The 19,912-nt window shown below is 41.4% G+C and overlaps 1 pseudogene; it reads left to right on the forward strand.

Annotated features, from left to right (window-relative positions):
• The first annotated feature begins 2,367 nt into the window (after positions 1-2,367).
• On the forward strand, positions 2,368-11,626 carry LOC133068502 (small ribosomal subunit protein uS3-like; annotated as a pseudogene).
• The last annotated feature ends 8,286 nt before the right edge of the window (positions 11,627-19,912 follow it).

Raw genomic sequence — 19,912 nt, forward strand, 5'->3', positions numbered from 1 at the left:
TTTCAGGATTTGAAATAGCTCCACTGGAATTCCATCACCTCCACTAGCTTTGTTCGTAGTGATACTTTCTAAGGCCCACTTGACTTCACATTCCTGGATGTCTGGCTCTAGGTGAGTGATCACACCATTGTGATTACCTGGGTCGTGAAGATCTTTTTTGTACAATTCTTCTGTGTATTCTTGCCACCTCTTCTTAATGTCTTCTGCTTCTGTTCGGTCCATACCATTTCTGTCCTTTATTGAGCCCATCTTTGCATGAAATGTTCCCTTGGTATCTCTAATTTTCTTGAAGAGATCTCTAGTCTTTCCCATTCTGTTGTTTTCCTCTATTTCTTTGCATTGTTCGCCGAGGAAGGCTTTCTTATCTCTCCTTGCTATTCTTTGGAACTCTGCATTCAAATGGGAATATCTTTCCTTTTCTCCTTTGCTTTTCACTTCTCTTCTTTTCACAGCTATTTGTAAGGCCTCCTCAGACAACCATTTTGCCTTTTTGCATTTCTTTTCCATGGGGATGGTCTTGATCCCTGTCTCCTCTACAATGTCACGAACTTCCATCCATAGTTCATCAGGCTCTCTGTCTATCAGATCCAGTCCCTTAAATCTATTTCTCACTTCCACTGTATATTCATAAGGGATTTGATTTAGGTCATACCTGAATGGTCTAGTGGTCTTACCTACTTTCTTCAGTTTAAGTCTGAATTTGGCAATAAGGAGTTCATGATCTGAGCCACAGTCAGCTCCAGGTCTTGTTTTTGCTGACTGTATAGAGCTTCTCCATCTTTGGCTGCAATGAATATAATCAATCTGATTTTGGTGTTGGCCATCTGGTGATATCCATGTGTAGAGTCTTCTCTTTTGTTGTTGGAAGAGGGTGTTTGCTATGACCAGTGAGTTCTCTTGGCAAAACTATATTAGCCTTTGCCCTGCTTCATTCCGTACTCCAAGGCCAAATCTGCCTGTTACTCCAGGTGTTTCTTGACTTCCTACTTTTGCATTCCAGTCCCCTATAATGAAAAGGACATCTTTTTTGGGTATTCGTTCTAAAAAGTCTTGTAGGTCTTCATCGAACTGTTCAACTTCGGCTTCTTCAGTGTTACTGGTTGGGGCATAGGCTTGGATTACCGTGATATTGAATGGTTTGCCTTGGAAATGAACAGAGATCATTCTGTCATTTTTGAGATTGCATCCAAGTACTGCATTTCAGACTCTCTTGTTGACTATGATGGCTACTCCATTTCTTATAAGGGATTCCTGCCCACAGTAGTAGATATAATGGTCATCTGAGTTAAATTCACCCATTCCAGTCCATTTTATTTTATTATTTTTTTTTCCACTCCATTTTAGTTTGCTGATTTCTAGAATGTTGACATTCACCCTTGCCATGTCCTGTTTGACCACTTCCAATTTGCCTTGATTCATGGACCTAACATTCCAGGTTACTATGCAATATTGCTCTTGACAGCATTGGACCTTGCTTCTATCACCAGTCCCATCCACAACTGGGTATTGTTTTTGCTTTGGCTCCATCCCTTCATTCTTTCTGGAGTTATTTCTCCACTGATCTCTAGTAGCATATTGGGCACCTACCAACCTGGGGAGTTTCTCTTTCAGTATCCTATCATTTTGCCTTCTCATACTGTTCGTGGGGTTCTCAAGACAAGAATACTGAAGTGGCTCACCATTCCCTTCTCCAGTGGACCACATTCTGTCAGACCTCTCCACCATGACCTGACCGTCTTGGGTGGCCCCAAACGGCATGGCTTAGTTTCATTGAGTTAGACAAGACTGTGGTCCTGTGATCCAGTTGGCTAGCTTTCTGTGATTATGGTTTTAGTGTGTCTGCCCTCTGATGCCCTCTCGCAACACCTACCATCTTACTTAGGTTTCTCTTACCTTGGACGTGGGGTATCTCTTCACGGCTGCTCCAGCAAAGTGCAGCCACTGCTCCTTTCCTTGGACCAGGCATATCTTCTCATGGCCGCCCCTCCTGACCTTGAACGTGGAGTAGCTCCTCTCGGCCCTCCTGCACCCGTGCAGAAGCCACTCCTTGGAGGTGCAGTAACTCCTCTCGGATGGGGCCCCTGACCTCCGGGTTGGGGTAGTTCCTCTCGGCCGCCGCCACCGAAGTGTAACACATTCAGGGTCTGTATACTGATGTTTGCAAAATTCCAAGGAAAGAAATAGAAAAAGACTTGAAAAATAGGAGATAAGTCCTATGTTCATGGATTGGAAGACTCAACTTAGTAAAGATGTTGATTCTCTGCAAATTGATGTCTAGTTTTAATAAAGTTTCTGTCAAACCACCACTGAATTTTGTTTGTTTTTGTGGACATCAACAAGCTTTTTGTAAAATCTATATGGGAGGGTATGGCGGTAGAGTAGGTAAAACAACTGTGAAAAGAATAAGGTGGGAGGAAAACCTTTGCCTGATACTAAAGCTTACTATATTGCATTACAGTCATCAGGAAAGAGTCGTATTGGTAGAGGGATCTCTGTGTGTGTGTGCGCTCAGTTGCTCAGTCATGTCTGAGTGTTTGTGACCTCATAGACTATAGCCCACCGAGCTCTTCTGTCCTTGGAATTATCCAGCCAAGAATATTGGAGTGGGGAGCCATTACTGATAGCTTACCGTGTGCGGTGTTGGATTCGTGACCTCCGAAGAAGAGAAATTAGCTTTGGGACCAGAGATGAGGCTTCAGGCACTTATAGCTTCATGTGGCAAAAGTTTCATTACAGTGAAAAAGGGACAGAGAAAGCATCTGACACAGAGAGCGCCCCACCTGCCAATCTCATCAAGGCCTTTTATATACTTTTCAGTTGGTACTAACAATAGAAAGGTCTTACAGACCCACTCCCACAGCATGTATCTTAAGATAACAGGATTAGTCAGAAGGTTCTTAAAGAAAGAGAAACGTGTCCTCCAGCAAGTACATTGTTGTTATATAACTGTTAGTACAGAGTTTAAGGAAAAACATACTCCTGAGTAAGATGAGTTGTTTCATTGTGTAATCATTAGCTCTGGGCTTAAAGAAAGTTAGTCTTAGAAGAAATAGATTGTTGCCATAACAACTCAGAGTTTAAGGAAAAAAATCTTACATGACTAAGAAGAAGGAGTGTAGGAAAACAAAGTTTGTCCTTTACTCCTCTTCAAGAGTCCCAGACTCCTTAGTCACACACCTGAGGGTTAGGTCTCATTCCCTCCTCCAGACGGTCTTCATGACCCAGGGACTGAACCTGGGTCTCTGCATTGCAGGTGGGTTTTTTACCATCTGAGCCACCAGGGAAGCCTGTCAAGGGATAGACACATAGATGAACGGAACCAAAGCGAGATCCCAGAAATTTATCTACACAAATATGTCCAACTTATTTTGACAACGGTGAAAAGCCACTCAAACAAGGAAGGATAGCATTTTCAAGAAACTGTGCTAGAGAAACTAGACATTAAATGAGCCTCAACCCAACTATCATGGCTATATGAATCACAGACTTAAAAATGTAAACTAAAAACTGTTAGAGAAAAAAAAAATGGGAGAAAGTCTTGAGGTAGTCTTGTGCTAGACAAAAAATTCTTATACTTGACACCAAAAGTATGATCCATAAGAGAAAAATATTGATAAATTTTACCTCATCAAAATTAAAATATTTCCTCTGTAAAAGACTTTGTTAACAGGATGAAAAGGCAAGCATATCTACAGAGTAAGAAGAAGTATTTGCAAATCATAATATTTGACATGGGACTTGTATGCAGAATATACAAAGAACTCTCAAAATTCAATATCAAAAAAACAATTGAATTAGAAAATGGGGAAAAGTTATGAACAGATATTTCTATTCATGAGGATATATAGATGGAAAATAAGCACAGGAAAAGATGTTCAGTATCAATAGTCATTTGAATTTACAAATTCAAACCACAATGAGATATTACAACACTCTTCCCAAAATAATTAAAATAAAAAACATTGATAACACCAAATGCTGGTGAAGAGGCAGAGAAACTTCATCACTCATTTATTGCTTGCAGGAATGTAAAATAACCATCCACTCTGGAAAACAGTTTAGCAATTAAAAAACAAAAAACAAACTAAAGAGGTAACTACCGTATGAATCACAAACTGCACTTGAGCATTTAGCCCTGAGAAATGGAAGCTTCAATTAACACAAAAATGTATATATATGTGTGCACAGTAGATTTATCAATAATAAGTCCAACTGGAATTCCATCACCTCCACTAGCTTTGTTCATAGTGATGCTTCCTAAGGCCCACTTGACTTCACATTCCAGAATGTCTGGCTCTAGCTGAGTAATCACACCATTGTGATTATCTGGGTCATGATCTTTTTTGTACAGGTCTTCTGTGTATTCTTGCCACCTCTTCTTTTTTTTTTAAATTTTTCATTTATTTTTATTAGTTGGAGGCTAATTACTTTACCATATTGAAGTGGGTTTTGTCATACATTGACATGAATCAGCCATGGATTTACATATTGGGTGGAGAGGGAGGTAGGAGCGGGGATCGGGATCGGGAATACATGTAACTCCATTGCCACCTCTTCTTAATATCTTCTGCTTCTGTTTAGGTCCCTACGATTTCTGTCCTTTATTGAGCCCATTTTTGCATGAAATGTTCCCTTGGTATCTCTAATTTTCTTGAAGAGATCTCTAGTCTTTCCCATTGTATTGTTTTCCTCTATTTCTTTGCATTGATTGCTGAGGAAGGCTTTCTTATCTCTCCTGGCTATTCTTTGGAACTCTGCATTCAAATGGGTATATCTTTCCTCTTCTCCTTTGCTTTTTGCTTCCCTTGTTTTCACAGCTATTTGTAAGGCCTCCTCAGACAGCCATTTTGCTTTATTGCATTTTTTTTTCTTGGGGATGTTCTCAATTCCTGTCTCCTGTACAATGTCATGAACCTCCATCCATAGTTCATCAGGCACTCTGTGTATCAGATCTAGTCCCTTAAATCTATTTCTCACTCCCACTGTATAGTCATAAGGGATTTGATTTAATACTGGGCTGGAGGAAGCACAAGCTGGAATCAAGATTGCTGGGAGAAATATCAATAACCTCAGATATGCAGATGACACCACCCTTATGGCAGAAAGTGAGGAAGAACTAAAGAGCCTCTTGATGAAAGTGAAAGAGGACAGTGAAAAAGTTGGCTTAAAGCTCAACATTCAGAAAACTAAGATCATGGCATCTGGTCCCATCACTTCATGGCAAATAGATGGGGAAACAGTGGAAACAGTGGCTGACTTTATTTTTCTGGGCTCCAAAATCACTGCAGATGGTGATTGCAGCCATGAAATTAAAAGATGCTTGCTCCTTAGAAGGAAAGTTATGACCAACCTAGACAGCATATTAAAAAGCAGAGACATTACTTTGCCAACAAAGGTCCGTCTAGTCAAGGCTATGGTTTTTCCAGTGGTCATGTATGGATGTGAGAGTTGGACTGTGAGGAAAGCTGAGCCAAAAAATTGATGCATTTGGACTGTGGTATTGGAGAAGACTCTTGAGAGCCCCTTGGACTGCAAGGAGATCCAACCAGTCCATCCTGAAGGAGATAAGTCCTGGGTGTTCATTGGAAGGACTGATGCTGAAGCTGAAACTCCAATACTTTGGCCACCTGATGCGAAGAGCTGACTCCTTGGAAAAGACCCTGATGCTGGGAAAGATTAAGGGCAGGAGGAGAAGGGGACGACAGAGGATGAGATGGTTGGATGACATCACCGACTCGATGGACATGGGTTTGGGTGGACTCCAGGAGTTGGTGATGGACAGGGAGGCCTGGCGTGCTGCGGTTCATGGGGTTGCAAAGAGTTGGACACAACTGAGCGACTGAACTGAACTGAACTGAACTCCAACTGGGGCCAAGAAGAGGAGGTTCATTGCTGATGGCATCTTCAAAGCTGAACTGAACGAGTTTTTCACTGAGGAGCTGGCTGAAGATGGGTACTCTGGAGGTGAGGTCCAAGTTACACCAACCAGGACAGAAATCATTATCTTGGCCACCAGGACACAGAATGTTCTTGGTGAGAAGAGCTGGTGGATTCCAGGAATTGACTGCTGTGGTTCAGAAGAGATTTGGCTTCCCTGATGGCAGTGTAGAGCTTTGTTTTGAAAAGGTAGCCATGGGAGGTCTCTGTGCCATTGCCCAGGCAGAGTCTCTGTGTTGCAGACTGGTTGGTTCTCCGCCTTCCCGTGCAGAAGGCCTGCTATGGTACGCTGCAGTTCCTCGTTGAGAGGGGCCAAAGGCTGTGAGGCAGTAGTGTCTGGGAAACTCTGAGGACAGAGGACTAAATCCAGGAATGGCTAAATCCATGTGGATGGCCTCATGATTCACAGCGGGGACCTGTTAACTACTGTGTTGAGCCTGCCATGTGCCATGTGCTGCTCAGACAGGGTGTGCTGGGTGTCAAGGTAAAGATCATGCTGCCTTGGACTGAAGTGGTAAGACTGGCCCTAAGAAGCCTCTGCCTGATGACGTGAGCATTGTGGAAGCCAAAGATGAAATACTGCCCACCACCCTCATCTCTAAACCAAAGGGTGGGAAGCCTGAGCCGCCTGCATGCCCCAGCTGGTACCCACAGCAAATAGGTCTCCTTGGCCACTGGATCTGGAGTTTGGATGCTGCTCTATAAAGATGTTTAATAAAAATTTTTTAAAAGAAAAAAAATAATAACTCCAACTGGAAACAATTCAGTTGTTCTTCAATGGATGAATGGTTAAACAAATTTGCACATCTGTATCATGGAATTCTATTCAGTAATAAAAAGGAATAAATTATACACAACAACCAGGATAGATCATAAGGAAATTATGCTGAGTGAGAAAAACCGATCTCTAAAAGTTACATACTGAATGATTCCATTTCTATAATATTCTTGAAAGTGACAGTTGCTCAGTCGTGTCCGACTCTTTGCGACCCTATGGACTATACAGTCCATGGAATTCTCCAGGCCAGAATACTGGAGTGGGTAGCCTTTCCCTTCTCCAGGGGATCTTCCCAACCCAAGGGATAGAGCCCAGGTCTCTTAAACTAATGTAATCATAGACCTGAGAAACAGATGAGTTGTTTCTAGGAGTTAGGATTTGAGGGAGGGTTGGCTCCAAAAGGGTAGCCCAAGGGAGCCTTGTGGTGACAGAGCAGGTCTGGATCTCAAGATGCTAGATGCACAAAGCTCCTATGTGACAAATTTCATAGAACACACACACACACACACACATACATGCACATGATAGTTTATACAACTGGCAACACCTTAATAAACTCTGTGGGTTGTACTAATGTCAGTATCATGGATTTGATATTATAGTCACGAAAAATGCTACCTTTGTGGGATTAGGGGTACAGAGTACACAGGACCTACTATATGTTTTTCCCTACCTACTGTAAATCTTCTTCCAAATTAGTTTCTTAAATTTCCTTGTCACATAATTCCAGCTTCTGCATCTTCTCAAAATTGGTGTTTGTTGATTGTATTTTCTCATTCAAGTTGAGATTTTCTGACAATGATTTTCAATTGAATCCTGAACACTGTGAGTATTATGTTATGAGACACTAGCTTTTATTCAGATCTTCTGTCTTATCAGTGCCTGCTTACTGCCCGCTGGAGGTGGAAGTCCAGCGACCCTACTTTGCCTGTGCTGACACCCAGGGACAGAAGGTGCCCCGTTACTCAGGGTCCCCACTAGATGTTCGCTGACGCAAACACCACCCTGGTGCTTCTGTACTCCCACTGACACTGCAGAGTGGGATAAGGACTCACTGTTGTTGGGAGGCCACAACAGTCTCTGACGCCACCAACCCCCTGGGCGGGAGTGTGTCTTGTCACAACTTGTGAGCGTCTAGGCCCCTCTCATATTTTGGTGACAGGAGTAGGGTGAGGCCCTTGTTTTTTCCACGGTGCTTGACTAGAGTAGGGGAGTTGTCACCTAGAAGTGTTCCGTCTTGCTAGACTGCCCCTTCCCTCATGTTCTAGACAGAGAGAGCAAGCTTTATGGAGGGCTGTCTGTGTCACTGTTATTTCTGGATTGCCGGCTTCTCCAGCTCCCACTGTTGGACACAGGAGGCGAAAGAAAACCCGATGAGCCTGCCTCTGTGTTGTTCTTTGGTCCTGCAGTCCCAGCCAGCCTGACTGCTTTTCTCCACTTCTCTGCGTCTTCTTGCGCTTATTTGATGTATAATATCCAGAGGTTTTAACTGTGCTTAGTGGGAAGAACAGGGAGAAGTGCATTTACTCCATCTTTTCCAGAAGACTTTTGTTTAATAAGTTAATTCCATTTATTTTATTGATATAATATTTATATTTGCTATAAATTCTCTGTAATCTTATTTTCAGTTTTAAAAAATGTTGTATTGGGGTATAGTTGATTTTAGTTTCTGCTGTAGAGCAAAGTGAATCAGTTTTATATATCTACTCTTTGAGATGTTTTTCCCATATAGGTCATTACAGAGTATTGAGTAGAGTTTCCTATGCTATATAGTAGTTAGCTATTTGGGCTTCCCTGGTTGGTCAGATGGTAAAGAATTTGCCTGCAATGCAGAAGACCTGGGTTCCATCCCTGGACTGGGAAGATCCCCTGGAGAAGGGAACGGCTACGCACTCCAGTATTCTGTCCTGGATAATTCCATGGACAGAGGAGCCTGGCAGGCTATAGTCCATGGTGTCGCAAAGAGCTGGACATGAGTGAACAACTTTCACTTTCACTTTACTGGGTTGGCCAAAATGTTTGTTCAGGTTTTTGTATGATATTACAAACCTGAACGAACTTTTTGGCCAACCCACAATATTTTATATATAGTAGTGTGTATATGTCAATCCCAATGCCCCATTTTATCCTTCTCCCCCATTCCCCTCCCTGATAACCATAAAATTGTTTTCTACATCATGACTCTATTTCTGTTCAGGAAATAAGTTACGTTGTGCATTTTTTTAGATTCCACATACAAGCAACAGCATATGACATTTTTCTTTCTCTTCTGACTTACTTCACTCAGTATGACAGTCTCTAGGTCCATCCATGTTGCTGCAAATGGCATTATTTTGTTCTTTTTATGCCTGAGTAATATTCCATTCTATATATGTACTGCATCTTTATCCATTCCTCTGTTGATGGACATTTAGGCTGCTTCTGTCTCCTGTCTACTGTAAATAGTGCTTCAGTGAACATTTGGGGAATTATGGTTTTCTTTAGATTTATCCCTGGTAATGGGATCGTGAGGTCATATGGTACTTCTGTTTTTAGTTTTTTTAAAGGAATCTCTATAATGTTCTCTATTGTGGCTGTACCAATTTACATTCTCACTAGCAGTTTAGGAGGGTTCTCTTTTCTCCACACCCTCTCCAGCAAATATTGGTTGAAGATATTTTGATGGTGGCCACTCTGGTTGTGCTAGTGGTAAAGAACCTGCCTGCCAATGCAGGAGACTTCACAGACGTGCATTCCATCCCTGGGTTGGGAAGGTCCCCTGGAGGAGGGAGGGCCTGGCAATCCATTCCAGTATTCTTGCCTGGAGAATCCCATGGACAGAGGAGCCTGGTGGACTACAGTCCATGGGGTCGCAGAGTCAGACACTGAAGCAACTTAGCAGGCATGTACGCTCTCTGACCAATGTGAGCTCATTGGCATTTTGATTTGCGTTTCTCTCCTAATTAGTGATATTGAGCATCTTTTCATGTGCTTTATGGCTGTCTTTGGGAAAACATCTATTTAGATCTTCTGCCCATTTTTTGATTGGGTTGTTTGTTTTTGTTATTGCGCTGCATGAGCTGTTGTATATTTTAGAAATTAATTCCTTATTGGTCACTTTCATTTGCAGATATGTGGTTGCCTTTTCACTTTGTTTATGGTTTGCTGAATTCTCCCTCCTTTCCTATGTTCTGTTAAAAAAGAATTAATAAACAGAAACCTCAATTAAATAGGATAGGAGACCAGAAAGGGGAGCTCTCACATCCTATGATGACAGCAGAGCCCAACAAGAAGAAAGACCCGGTAAGAACTGGTCAAATATTTAAACTGCACAGAAGAAAATGCTAAGCTAAAAATCAGTGAAAAAATGGAGAGGATACTCCTGCAGTACCTTAATGTTGAGACAAAGACCCAGCAAGCTCTCAGAGGAAAGGCCAGAAGCAGTTTCCATGTGTACACTCTAGGACCTGAGATGAGCCAGATTCAGACTGATCCTTAAGCTGCTCACAAGGGATACGCTTTAAATATAAGCACATAGAAAGTTTGAACTAGAAGCATGGAAAATAATTTACCACAGAAAAATTTTCCAAAACTAAAATGCAAATTCACCATAGTGGAAGACTAAAATTCACCTCTTTAAATAACAGAAGCAACAGACCACAAAATATTAAAAAAAAGATTCACGTACAGATGATCTGAATAAGACAATCAACAAACTCAATCTAATTAACGCATAGAGAACATCTGGTAAAGTGTTAACATTCTTGTCAAGTACACAAATCACAATCAACTATATGCTGGGCCAGAAAGAAAGCCACAGTATATTTCTTTGTGACAGGACAGAGTATGTTCTTGTTCATAGAAAACAGTAACTATAGTATATTAGAAAGTGTCCAGCTGCCTAGAAATTAAAGACTACAGTTATAAATAACCCAGGTTAAAAAATTACAAACAAGAACTTGAACATATTTTTAAACTAACTGGTTTGTTTATTTTGGCTGTACGGGACCAGTTGTGGCTGTGTGCAGACCCTCTCTGGTCATGCTAAGTGGGCTTCTCATCATGGGGACTTTTCTTATTGCGGCGCCTGGGCTCAGCTGCCCCGAGGCATGTAAGGATCTTCCTGGACCAGGGATTGAACCTGTGTCCCCTGCACTGGCAGGCGAACTCTCAACCAATGGGCCAGCCAGGAAGCCCTGAAAATAGGTAAAATGAATGATAAAGCAGGGGCTGAAGGACAGACAAAGGCAAATGAAACAGAACAGCCCACAGATCTAGGGACCTATACCACACTGCAATAGGACGTGAGGCTAGTGTATCAGCTAGTGTCCAATCGGGAACAGAAACCACACGTGATTTAAACAAGGGACGTTTAATATAAAGCTATACTATTAAGCCATGGTAACAGAGAAAATATAAATTACAGCAGAGACCTAGGACTGAGGAAGAGTGCCCAAGGGGGAATAAACTTGAAAGTGTTATCAACCATGGTCCTTGGACTCTAATCAGTAGAAATGAAGAGGTCCGATGAGCAATTCAGGTAAGACTTCACTGTGAGAACTTGTTAACAGCTGCCTAACTGGGTCTTGGAGGAGAGTGGGCTGGTTCTTTAAATGGGCTGAGGGTGGGGACATTGGTGGGTCTGGCCAGAGGAGTGACTTAGGTGGTCTTCTCACACCCTCAGAGCGGTGTTGTAAACAGGAGTCATGCGCCCGGCACTAAGAAGGGGCAGTTGATTTGTGGCCTTTTGGAATCTTATTGCTCATAATTGCCGCATTCGCACCCGCATACGGTTATTTTGGGTCCCTTATAGCTTCTTGGTATTCCATTGCCGGAGGCGACATCTGTGTGCAAGTGCAGATGCTCCAGGAGAGGGTCCCAGGTCCCAGCCTACCTCCCACCCCTGGCGGGGAAGTTCCCGGCCTCGCCTAGAGCAGAGCTGGACCACGGTTGCTGAGCCAGCAAAAAGCAACCCTGGGGGCAGACGAGCCACAGCTGGAAGTTGGGCGGGAAGCGTGCGAGAGGAGCGGAGGCGCTGACGCAGATGGGAGGCCAGGACTGCGCCGTCTCCAAGAGAGCCTCCCAGAGCAGGCCCGGCTGGGGTTGCCAGGTTGCCGAGGGAAGCGCGTGCTGGGCGTGTGGCTTAGGTGAGCATCACTGGGTGCCCACCTCGCAGTGCTGACTCGGTGCGCAGCCCCTGGAGCAGCAGCACCGCCCCTTCCCCTGGCGGTCTCCCTCCAGCTGTCTCTCTGCTGAGAAAGGTTACTGTCTCTCTCTCGCTCTCTTTAGTCGCTCAGTTGTGTGGACTCTTGCGACCCCATAGACGGTAGCCTGTCGGGCTCCTCTGTCCCTGGGAGTCTCCAGGCGAGAATACTGGAGTGGGTTGCCATTTTCTTCTCCAGGGGATCTTCCCGACCCAGGAATCGAACCCAGGTGTCCTGCATTGCAGGTGAATTCTTTACCGACTGAGCTATGAGGAAGCTGAAGGTTACCATGGTGCCCCCTTAACAGAGAGCTGCTTAAGAAGCTCTGTCTGTGGTTGCAGAGAGCACTGCAAGGTGCACGGGGGCTGAGAGGCCTGAACTGATAACTGGTACCGTTACTTTTGGTAAATAGTACTGGTTCAATTGGAGATATATATGGAAAATGTATCTTTGCCCATTCTTGCACTATGTGGAAAATTAATTCTATTGACAATGAATCTAAATGTTAAAGATAAGAAGGAAACATGGATTTTTAGAAAGATTTCTAGATTTCAGAGCGCGTTCTAGCTTTTCAGAATGTTTTCTAGATTTTAAGAAGAAGACATAGGCTATATCATCATTACTTGGTAATAGCCAAGTATATCTTAAGAGGATATGAAAAGCACTAATAAAGGTGACATTTTTTTGGGGTTTTTTTTTGGTTTGTTTTTTTAATTAATTAATTTATTTTTTTATTAGCTGGAGGCTAATTACTTCACAACATTTCAGTGGGTTTTGTCATACATTGATATGAATCAGCCATAGATTTACACGTATTCCCCATCCCGATCCCCCCTCCCACCTCCCTCTCCACCCGATTCCTCTGGGTCTTCCCAGTGCACCAGGCCGGAGCACTTGTCTCATGCATCCCACCTGGGCTGGTGATCTGTTTCACCATAGATAATATACATGCTGTTCTTTCAAAACATCCCGCCCTCACCTTCTCCCACAGAGTTCAAAAGTCTGTTCTGTATTTCTGTGTCTCTTTTTCTGTTTTGCATATAGGGTTATCGTTACCATCTTTCTAAATTCCATATATATGTGTTAGTATGCTGTAATGTTCTTTATCTTTCTGGCTTACTTCACTCTGTATAAGGGGCTCCAGTTTCATCCATCTCATTAGGACTGGTTCAAATGAATTCTTTTTAACGGCTGAGTAATATTCCATGGTGTATATGTACCACAGCTTCCTTATCCATTCATCTGCTGATGGGCATCTAGGTTGCTTCCATGTCCTGACTATTATAAACAGTGCCACGATGAACACTGGGGTGCACGTGTCTCTTTCAGATCTTGTTTCCTCAGTGTGTATGCCCAGAAGTGGGATTGCTGAGTCATATGGCAGTTCTATTTCCAGTTTTTTAAGAAATCTCCACACTGTTTTCCATAGCGGCTGTATTAGTTTGCATTCCCACCAACAGTGTAAGAGGGTTCCCTTTTCTCCACACCCTCTCCAGCATTTATTGCTTGTAGACTTTCGGATAGCAGCCATCCTGACTGGCGTGTAATGGTACCTCATTGTGGTTTTGATTTGCATTTCTCTAATAATGAGTGATGTTGAGCATCTTTTCATGTGTTTGTTAGCCATCTGTATGTCTTCTTTGGAGAAATGTCTATTTAGTTCTTTGGCCCATTTTTTGATTAGGTCATTTATTTTTCTGGAATTGAGCTTCAAGAGTTGCTTGTATATTTTTGAGATTAATCCTTTGTCTGTTTCTTCATTTGCTATTATTTTCTCCCAATCTGAGGGCTGTCTTTTCACCTTACTTATAGTTTCCTTTGTAGTGCAAAAGCTTTTAAATTTCATTAGGTCCCATTTGTTTAGTTTTGCTTTTATTTCCAATATTCTGGGGGGTGGGTCATAGAGGATCTTGCTGTGATTTATGTCGGAGAGTGTTTTGCCTATGTTCTCCTCTAGGAGTTTTATAGTTTCTGGTCTTACATTTAGATCTTTAATCCATTTTGAGTTTATTTTTGTGTATGGTGTTAGAAAGTGTTCTAGTTTCATTCTTTTACAAGTGGTTGACCAGTTTTCCCAGCTCCACTTGTTAAAGAGGTTGTCTTTTTTCCATTGTATATCCTTGCCTCCTTTGTCAAAGATAAGGTGTCCATAGGTTCGTGGATTTATCTCTGGGCTTTCTATTCTGTTCCATTGACCTATATTTCTGTCTTTGTGCCAGTACCATACTCTTGATGACTGTGGCTTTGTAGTAGAGTCTGAAGTCAGGCAGGTTGATTCCTCCAGTTCCATTCTTCTTTCTCAAGATTACTTTGGCTATTCGAGGTTTTTTGTATTTCCATACAAATTGTGAAATTATTTGTTCTAGTTCTGTGAAAAATACCGTTGGTAGCTTGATAGGGATTGCATTGAATCTATAGATTGCTTTGGGTAGAAAGGTGACATTTTTTAAATTGGACTATGTTAACATTTAAAACACCTGTTCTTCAGAAACCTGGTGGCTCAGTGGTAAAGAATCTGACTGCCAATGCAGGAGACACAGGAGACAAGAGGTTGGATCCCTGATCCTGGAAGATCCCCCATGCGGCCACGCAAAGTGACTAAGCCCCTTCACCACAGCTTTTGAGCCTGTCCTCTGGAGCCGGGAGCTGCAGATGCTGAGCCTGTGTGCTATATCTGCTGACACCCGAGTGCTCCAGAGCCCACGCTCTGCAGGAAGAGAAACCACTGCAGTGAGAAGCCCTTGCACCACAGCTGGAGAGCAGCCCCCACTTGCTACAACTAAAGAAAAGCCCTGGCAGCAACAAAGACCCAGCCAGTCAGAAACAAATGAATACAGTGACCCAGTTCCATGAGCAGACCTGGGCTCAGAAATGACAGGACTTGGCCTAGGAACTTTCCTATTTCATCCTGTGAAGCTTGTACTAATATCACCAAAGTCATCCCTATCACCATATATTTTTATTTGAAGATAAATAAAATTTCAAGTTTATTTTCTCAACATAGGTGAGTTCTATCTGAAGAAAATCCTGCTATTGGGGACTTACAGGGAAATCTGGACAATTTCCAAACTTCACTCTGTAAAAATTTCCCTTGCAGCTTTCCCTTTAAAGGGTCATAGTCCCACTCACAGTTCAGTTAGGAAGAATTCGGTCTACATGCAGATTTTTCAGAAATATTCGGATGCATCAACCTATGTACACCTTTGTTCTGATCCCTTTTTTTTCTCTGTTGAGTATCTTCCATTATTCTAAAAATAAACCACATGGTAGTATGAGATTGGTTTCATCACTGGGCACAATATTTGAATCAATTATAACAAGATAAGTAGTAGTTACAATCAACTTTATTGTTGTATTTAAAAAACTGTCCTTTTACATGAGACAAAGAGCATGGGCTCAGCTTATGTATTAATATTGGCTTGAACACATGTATCTAATTTAATTCCTTCTCAAAAGTCCACTAAAACTAAAATAGCAGATTTCTTTAAAAAAAAAAAAAAGACATAAACCCATAAGATGGGGAGAGCTAGATAGGCACCATTTTGAAAGCTGAAAAACAAATGAACAAATCAAAACCAATTTAATAAGCACACGAGCACTGAGCCCCTAGAAAGCAGTGGGAAAAACTAAGCATTAATTTGAATTATCCTGCTGAATCTTTAAAATGCACAGGAAATGGCACCATCACTCTGGAGCTAAAAGTGAGAAGTGTGTGTGTGATTTACTTAGTCGTGTCTGACTCTCTGAGATTCCATTGACTATAGCTGGCTAGGCTCCTCTGTCCATGGAATTCTCCAGGCAAGAATACTGGAGTGGGTTGCCATCCCCTTCTCCAGGGGATCTTCCCAACCCAGGGACTGAACCCAGGTCTCCTGCACTGCAGGCATCTTTACCATCTGAGCCATCAGGGAAGCCCAAAAGTGAGAAGGATCTTACCCTAAAATAAAGATAACATGGGTGAATGATCTGAGAGCAGTTTCATCTCTAGATCCTTCTTCCCACTCATGTTCCTGAGCACCCCTATGGAATTCTGCGTGTTTATTCTCTGGAGCAGGTAAAACAGAGAGTTTAGAAAGGGAGCATCAGACTAGAAACAGGCTTAAGTGGCCGTGTGCACACGGAATGGTAAATGCAGAGGCAAGGTTTGTTTCCTGCCCAGAGTGCTGCAGCCAACCTCGCCCTCCAGACTCTCTTAGAGAATTATTCTCTGGAGAATCTAACCAGCCCAACAGGAAAAGACAAGATACTGACCTCAGAAGCTTCCCCAGAATATTCCTGTGATACCACTGAACAGTGATGTTCAAAGTCAACAAGTCCTGCCTACAGACCCAGAGTTTCAGTGATCATTTTAGTTCCTCTTAATTAGAAGCAGATGAGGGAACATCATCAGACATCTGAGAAATACCTCAGAGAGAGGTGTATTAGTTTCCTAAGACTGCCATAACAAAGCTGTTTAGTCTGGGTGCCTTACACAACAAAAATTTATCGTCTCACATTTCAGAAGACTGGAAGTCTAAGATCAAGGTGTCAGTGGGGTTGGTATCTTCTGAGGCCTTTCTCCTTGCTTGGAGATGACCATTTTCTTTCTGTGTCTTCACAGGATCTTCCCTCTGTGTAAGTCTGTATCTTAATCTCTTATAAGGATACCAGTCATGTTGGATTCAGCTCAGTTCAGTTACTCAGCCATGTCCAACTCTTTGCAACCTCATAGACTGCAGCACACAGACTTCCCTGTCCATCACCAACTCCCGGAGCTTGCTCAGACTCATGTCCACCAAGCTGGTCATGCCATCCAACCATCTCATCTTCTGTCATGCCCTTCTGCCTTCAGTCTTTCCCAGCATCAGGGTCTTTTCCAATGAGTCAGTTCTTCGCATCAGGTGGCCAAAGTATTGGAGCTTCAGCTTCAGCATCAGTCTGGATTCAGATTCAGCATCAGCTTCAGCATATTGGATTAGGTCATCCTAATGACCTCTTTTAAACTAATATCCCCTTTAAAGACTCTATCTCTAAAGACAGTCACATTCTGTGTTAAGACTTCAACAGATGAATTTGAAGGGACACAGTTTAGCCCTCAATAAGATGATAGGGACCAAGAGAAACCATAACAAAAATGCAGCTGAAGGAAACCCTGTGCAAGAACAAGAAACCTATTAATCTTAGAGACGTAAGAGAAGAGATTGCATCCATTAAATAAGAACAAGATACCATTAAAAAGAAATATTCAGAGAATGGGAAAGTGTTCTTGAAAGTTAAAAATATAATAGCTGAAATGAAAACAGTAACATTGGTAGTATACCAACAATAGTGTTGGTAATATTGGAAGATAAACTCAAGGAAATCTTCTAGAAGGTAGAGTAAAAAGAATTGGAAAACAGGATGAAATATTTAAGAAAATGCTAAAAACCAATCCAGGAAGTCCAATATCCAAATAGTAGGATTTCCGTAAAGAATGTTCAGAATAAACAAAGAGAGGCAATCACCAAGAAAAGAACTCATGAACTATGAGAATTCCCTTCTGGCTAAATTGTAAAATGTCTCAAAGACCATCACTCCCACCCTAAAAATGAGAAGAAGCAAGATAAGCTACAAAATAATGGTTTAGAACCATGATATTTAAAAAGCTGATTGAAGTGCCTGTGTGTATAAGAGAGATGAACAAAATTCTAGAAAGTCATAAGTCCTTTTTAGGAAGGAAGATACCCACAGCTGATTTCATCTTGGTTAGAGCTGTGGGAGGAGGAAGAGTCTTCCAGACAAATTTAATATCCACATATCATGGTCACTTTACATACATGGTTAATTACTTTAAAAAATCAAGGTGAGAGATCAATTCAATGGGGGAAAGAACTTTTTCTTGCCCTTTTAAAAAACAGTTGATGCTGTGAAAACTAACCAGATGGGGAAAAGATAAACCTCTTCACACCAGAGACAAAAATTAATCTGAAATGGATCATAGATCTAAATGTAAAAGCTAAAACAATAGAACTACAATAAAACAGAAAAATATGCTTATAACTCTAGTGCAGACAAAGATTTTTAGGTTGGACATGAGAGACACTAGCCATGAAGTAAAATATTAAATTAAAAGTCTCTGCTTACTAGAAGATACCAATGCAATAGCTGAACACAGGAAATGTCTCCAAATATCTCCAAGAGAACTGATAAATATACTAAAGCATATTTATACAATGGAATCTACTCAGCAATAAAGGAATAAAACTAGAGATACATGCTACACATGTATGAATCTCAAAAATATTATATTGGGGAAAAGACATAAGATGAAAAAGATACATATTGCATATGAGACCATTTATGTAATGTTCAAAGATAGGAAAAAATTAAGATCATAGAAATCTGAAAATGGTTGCCTCTGGGATAGGAGGCACTGACTCGAAAGGGGGAATGATAGAACTTTCTGGGGTGATAGAAATGTTCTATGTCATGTTTGGCAGTTACACAGGGGTATTACATTGTTCCAAAATGAACACAAGATTTGTTCACTTTATTGTTTGTAGTTACATCTCATCAAATTGTATTGAACTCTGAGCAAACTGGGAATATAAAAAAATTTCCGTAGCTTGGTAAAAAATTTCCCTAGCTTGGTCTACAAACAGCTACAGCTAACATCATACTTAATGATGAGAAACTAGAAGCTTTCCCAGTAAGATCAGGAACAAGGCTAGGATATCCCATCTCACTGTTCCTTTCAACATCATACTAGAAGACCTATCTATTGCCTAAGACAAGAAAATAAAATAAAAAATGTATAGATTGAGAAAGAAGAAATAAAGCTGTCATGGTTATGTATTGGTAGAAAATAAAAAGAAAAAAAAACCCTCAGAACTTATAAGTGATTATTACAAGATTAAAGGGTATAGGTTTAATACACAAAAGTCAATCAGTTTCCTATATAATAGTAAAGAACAAGTAGAAGTTGAAGGTAAAACTCAATACCATTTACATTAAATCTCCAAAATGAAATACTTAGGTATAAACCTAACAAAATATGAATAAGATATTTATGAGAAAAACTGTAAAATTCTGATGAAAGAAATCAAAAAACTAAATGAATGATATTCTATGTTCATACCTCTTAGGATATGAAGTGAAAGTCATTCGTGTCCGACTCTTTGTGACCCCATGGACTATACAGCCCATGGAATTCTCCAGGCCAGAATACTGGAGTGGGTAGCCTTTACCTTCTCCAAGGATATGAAGGGAGACTCATTATTGTCAAAATGTCAGTTCTTCTCAACTTAATCTACAGATTCAAGGTAATTGCAATCAAAATCCCAGCAAGTGATTTTGTCAGTATTGACAAATTGATTTTAAAGTTTATATGGAGAGGCAAAAGACCCAGAATAGCCAATTCAGTATTGCAGGAGAAGAACAACTTTGGAGGGTTGACTCTACCTGACATCAAGATTTACTATAAAGCTACGGTACCAAAGACAGCATGCTATTAGTGAAAGAATAGATAGTGTAACAGAATAGAGAGCCCAGAGATATATTCACACAAATATAGTCAACTGATCTTTGACAAAGGAGTTAAGTTACTAGGATGAAGAAAAGACAGTCTTTTCAACAAACGGTACTGGAACAACTGTATATCCACATGCAAAAGAATGAATCTAGATACAGAACTTATATCTTTCATAAAAATTGACTCAAAATTGTTTATAGACCTAAATGTAAAACAAATAGACCTCTATTTGTTTTACCTCTAAATGTAAACAAATGTTTTGTTTACCTCTAAATGTGAACAAATGTAAAACCTCTTAGAAGAAAGGGAAAGTGTTAGTCGCTCAGTTGTGTCCAACTCTTTGCGGCCCCATGGACTACAGCCTGCCAGGCTCCTCTATACTTGGAAATCTTCAGGCAAGAATATTGGGATGGGTTGCCATTTCCTTCTCCAGGGGAATTTCCCAACCAGGGATCAAACCCAGGTCTCCCACTTTGCAGGCCAATTCTTTCCTATGTGAGCCACTAGGGAAGGGGAAGGGGAAAC

This window comes from Dama dama, chromosome 13 (genome assembly GCF_033118175.1).
Source record: "Dama dama isolate Ldn47 chromosome 13, ASM3311817v1, whole genome shotgun sequence".
In the NCBI taxonomy this organism is placed as follows: Eukaryota; Metazoa; Chordata; class Mammalia; order Artiodactyla; family Cervidae; genus Dama; species Dama dama.